Source organism: Octopus sinensis, linkage group LG7 (genome assembly GCF_006345805.1).
Source record: "Octopus sinensis linkage group LG7, ASM634580v1, whole genome shotgun sequence".
NCBI lineage: Eukaryota > Metazoa > Mollusca > Cephalopoda > Octopoda > Octopodidae > Octopus > Octopus sinensis.
Genome location: NC_043003.1, coordinates 81,417,887 through 81,423,886, shown reverse-complemented (window position 1 = coordinate 81,423,886; position 6,000 = coordinate 81,417,887).

Genomic DNA, 6,000 nt, shown 5'->3' with positions numbered 1-6,000 from the left:
GCATGCACACACACATACATACACACACATTTATGTGCACATGTGTGTCTGTGTATGTATGTATATATGTGTGGTGATTAGGTTTGTTTGTGAATCACATTGTTTCAGGTTCTGTTTCACAACTCAGCATCTTGAGCAAGTGCTTTCTATTGTAGTTCTAGGTTGACCAATGTCTCGTGTGTAACATTGATTGTAGACAGAAACTGTACATAGTCTGTTGTGTGTGTGTATGTGTGTGTGTGTACCTGTGCATGTTTGTGCATATATTTCTGTTAATACCTACCTATATCATGTGCATCACATGAAAAAACTGCTGAAGAGTGAATTTTATTGGCAATATCTTCGAAGTTTCACCACATACAAGGCATATTCAAACTATAAAATTTGGAGACCTGCTTTCAGTTTAAGTATTGTTCTCTTTGATAGAAGTGGTGATGGGAAATTAAATTTAAAGAGGAGATTAGAATAGCACACATAAAGTCAGATATATATACATACATATATATATATATATATATATATATATATACACGCACATATATATATATACATATATATGCTTTTATGTATGCTTGAGGTGTATGCATACAAGCATATGTTCAGTAGGTATATAGATGCAAATATGAATATGGATAGATGCATATGTAGGTAATAAGATGAAGGTATGCATGAGCCCCTAAAGAAAATTATATGACTAACTAAAATCCATTTCATTAAAGCTAAAACATATTGCTTTGCTTTAAAGAAATATCTTGAATAAATTACATTCAATCTATTTCAATTTTGTTTCTAAGCATAAAATATATTGCTATTATTAGACTCTAAGGAATATACTGGCATTGTCAAATTGCAATTTACCTTGGTCTCACTTGGTCTATTCATATTTATATCTGTACTTTAATTTTAACTCCTTTACTTCTTATCAGCCCAAATGCATTTGTCGATATAATATATCTACTGACAATAAATAAATAATATATTGAATAAGAATGTCATGTAGCTCTCACATGGTGTCACTGGATCACAATGTTTATGTAGTGCATCAAGAACCAACTCAATCTGGCTATGCCCATCCATTTGGAGTTTATTGATTATTGATAAAATCTTGTAGGTAAAATAACAGAATGAATAAGAATGAGTAAGTAAAGTTTAAATGGTTCAGTCAGGATTTGTAGAGGAATTACAAACTTGGCTTTCTGGGCACTTAACACTACTCTACAATGCTCCGTACATATAATACGATAGAACGGTAATAAATGTCTAACTTCAGCTAGAGAGAGAAGAATATATTTGCTAACATTATTTTACAGTTTCAAGTAGACTATTTATGACCGGGTCATAGGAGTACGATGAAAATCTTTGATACATTTAACTATTGATGGAAATAAAAAGAAAGAAATCACAATTGTACTTTATGTGTATGCGTTTCTATGTATGTATGTATGTATGAATGTATGTATGAATGTATGTATGCATCTGTGTGTATATATATGCACATTTTTGTGAATTGTGTGTGTGTTTGTGTGTGTGTGTGTGTGTGTTTGTGTTTGTGTGTTAAATATAGGTTCCGGATGATTCCATGAAAGTGAAACTAAATCTGTTTGAAGAAATGGTTTCTGACCAACTCTCTGACCTAATACATACGAGAAATAAATTTATGATCTCTTATTGCCGAATTATGTTTTCTAACAGCAAGAATTTGTGTTTTTTGATGGTTTCTATTGAATAACCAAAGTCATGAAGTATGAGATTTACACGATGCCACTTGTAATTATAGGACTTATTATCCTTTGATCAAATGACAGTCTTCTAAGCACTTTTGCCTCCTTTTTAAAAGTAAGACAAAATCATTTCAAGAAATATATAAGCAACTTAAAATACTTGTGTAATGGTATAAAGACGTTTGAATTTTAGCATTATAGGAAAAATATCATAATTAGCAATGTTGCTATATACGAAAAGCTGGGTCATTAGTTTTTGTTGTGTTACTGTTCAACCAATCTATGATTGTCCTTTACAAATCATGTTACATATATTTAGTACCAGAATAAAAACAAAACATATTTGTCTGCCAGAATATGAAAAAAGGGAAAAACGCTGCAAGCAGTGTCAACTGAGTTTTTAACCAAAAATTCTGGGTAAACATGACAAATCCTCATGTCAATTAGTGTCTGGAAGCAATAAGAAAGTTAGTTGACCAGTCAAGAAGTTTTCTGAAGTTTCTTGAATAAATGGAATCCTAAAATATCTAAATAGTAAAGAGTGGGAGGAATTCAAAACTACCATAGTAAGTTTTTTGCTGATAAATTTTCAATCTAGACTGTAAGCAAACAACTAAATTTTCTTTTTGTTTAATACATTTTATATTTCTTCATCGTTCAAACAAACGTTGAATGGTGGATGTTTGCCGGAATTATTGAAGCGGATATGTTGCAGCTGTTTTTGTGTGTTTTTTCTTTTTAAAAACATATCCAAGAGAGGGAATTGACTGAAGAATTTAACAAATGTTTACTTTTATTTTGGCAGGTCCAGAAAGACCAAAATTATTTCCTTTATTCTTGATATGTGGTGAGTTAAAAGCATATGTGTGTTTGTGTGTGTGTGTGTGTGTATATATATTTATATGCACACACCCACACACACACATACATGGCTGCAGTCAAATGACTGGAACAAGAAAAAGAATAAAAAAATATGAATATAGATAGCTAGATAGATATGGAAATGTACATATATGTACATGCATACATACATTACACACAATCACATGGCTGCAGTCAAATGGCCGAAACAAGCAAAAAAAATAAAAGAATTTTTATATATATATGATCATATTTGTATATATGAATATAGATCTAATACAATATATATTATATATACAGTAGTATCTCAGTTTTCAAACAACACTAATCATGAATAAATCATGCTTTATATATAGATAGGTATAGATATATATAAGGCATGGTTTATTCGTAGTCAGAGGCATTCGTAAAAACTGAGGTACAACTGTATTAAACGAATATGAAAAAGGCAGGAGATAAAGCACAATTTATTCGCGATCAAAGTTGTTTGAAAACAGAGGTACTACTGTACACATATATATGTATGTATATCCTCATTACTCTTACTCTTTTACTTGTTTCAGTCATTTGACTGCGGCAATGTTGGAGCACCGCCTTTAGTCGAGCAAATTGACCCCAGGACTTATTCTTTGTAAGCCCAGTACTTATTCTATTGGTCTCTTTGCCGAACCGCTAAGTGACGGGGACGTAAACACACCAGCATCGGTTGTCAAGCAATGCTAGGGGGACAAACACAGACACACAGACATACACACACACATATATATATACATACATCTACCAAATCCACTCACAAGGCTTTGGTTGGCCTGAGGCTATAGTAGAAGACACTTGCCCAAGATGCCACGCAGTGGGACTGAACCCGGAACCATGTGGTTGGTAAGCAAGCTACTTACCACACAGCCACTCCTGCGCCTATATGTGTTTTATATATATATATATATATATATATACATATATATGTGTGTGTGTGTGTGATAGCTAAGAATAATAACACATCTGTAGAAGCTGAGATGCTCTTTTACTCTTTTACTTGTTTCAGTCATTTGATTGTGGCCATGCTGGAGCACTATCTTTAGTCAAGCAAATCGACCCCAGGACTTGTTCTTTGTAAGCCTAGTACTTATCCTATCGGTCTCTTTTGCCAAACCGCTAAGTTACGGGGACATAAACACACCAGCATTGGTTGTCAAGTGATGCTGGTGGGGGTAAAAATACAGACATGCAAACATATACACACACATACACAGATATATATACATATATATGATGAGCTTCTTTCAGTTTCCATCCACCAAACTCACTCATAAGGCTTTGGTCAGCCCGAGGCTATAGTAGAACACACTTGCCCAAGGTGCCACACAGTGGGACTGAACCCGGAAGTATGTGGTTCGTAAGCAAGCTACTTACCGCAGAGCCATTCCTATACCTATACTTACCACAGAGCCATTTCTACTCCCATACTGAATAATATGCAGAGAACTCTCTTTTGAAATACTAAAATGCTTTGAAGAAAATCTCATAGCTTTTGGAAGTATTGAAAGTAGTAAAAGAGCATGGACATTTCTTTTGCCTCTAGATGCAAATCTACAGATTGTTTACAGAATTCTTAAACACTTGCTGTGGAAAAAATTTTGAAAATCCAGCACTTTAGATGTAAGTGACTCAGTTCTTACCATTTATACAATGGATCTGTGCCAGAAGTTTAGCATTATTTTACAATAGGTAGCTGATTTTTCAAAGTAATTGAAGTCTGCCAGTAAGTAGTTGGCTACTGGATATACAATATAACAGTGGTCCCCAAACGTTTTTGGTATACCTTCCCCATGGCACCTAGCCCACAACCTTAGTCTCCCTTCCTACTCATCATCTCAAACAGAGACCACCCTCTGAAGCAAATTCAAACACAATTTGTATTTCACAAATACAACTTAATCTAATTATTTAGTGCTTTATACATCCATCATCTACTTTTGGCCACCATATAATCACCCCTGATTTCTTCAATGAACCCTGCTGGATCTTTCTACCACCCCCAGTGGTTTGGCACTGCCCACTTTGGGAACCACTGCAATATAGTAATAGACCAGTGATTTCATGATAAAGGGAGATAATGTTAACAGTAACTTGGTTTGCTGCAGCAGAGAGAAAAACACAAAGAAGTAAATATACAAAATCTAGAAAGTTAGAACATATTGTAATTAACTTTATAAATAGATGTAACATACAAGAAAAGAAAATGGTATTAAAGTGAATAAATAATCTTTAGTATATACTTGTAAATATTTACAGATACAAACAGAATAACTTTTAGAAATAAAGGCACTAAAAAAAAGGACTGATATACTGTTTATTTATAAGTTGACAGATGGTAAATCATCCCCAATTTATCTTTGAAATGTAGAGTTGTTCATCTTTTCTATTTTTCTCTCTGATTCTTAATTTAATTGGATTTTGATATAATGACACCATTGCCTTGCAATGAAAATATGACATTTAATAAATAAATGCTATATTGAAACTTCTTATTCACCTTTTTTCTTCTATATTTATATTAGGTTTGTTGATTTACATGTATGTTTGTGTGTGTGTGTGTATCTTTATATGTATGTATATATATATAAATATATATATGCATATGTCTTTGTATATATCTTCATATGTATATATATATATATATATATATATATATATATATATATACCATGATAGATCGTTAGCCACTACACACATCTTTTTTCTGTGTCCCTTTCTGTAGAAGAGCGTAGGCTCGAAACGTAAAAGACTTTTTCTATTCCTGAGCCTTACACTAATACATCTGTTTGTTTTGTACACCACCTGTCTTTCTCTTTTGTTGTTTTTTTCGTAAATTCTTCCTATATATATATATATATTATATATATATATATATATATATATATATATATATATGACTGTAAATATTGTTACCAGAACAGGGCAAGAACTCATCGAAATTTTTACACACATTTCTTATTTTGGCTGCAATGATTTTGAAATGCTTTCTACCACTAAGAATTTGCTCTCAAAGATAAAGGAAGCTATCAGTTACATCCAAGGATGCTCTGAGTATTTGAAATTACTTGATGGGAGCTCTAACAGCTAACAGCTAAATGCACCTGTATATCTGCAACATATGAAATCCTTCTTTCCTCAACATACATGTGATCTCACTGCATCCTATGATGCATGAATAGATTTTATAAAATAGTGCAGATAGGCACAGGAGTAGCTGTGTGGTAAGTAGCTTGCTTACCAACCACATGTTTCCAGGTTCAGTCCCACTGCGTGGCACCTTGGGCAAGTGTCTTCTACTATAGCCTCAGGCTGGCCAAAGCCTTGTGAGTGGATTTGGTAGATGGAAACTGTAAGAAGCCTGTCGTATATATGTATATATATA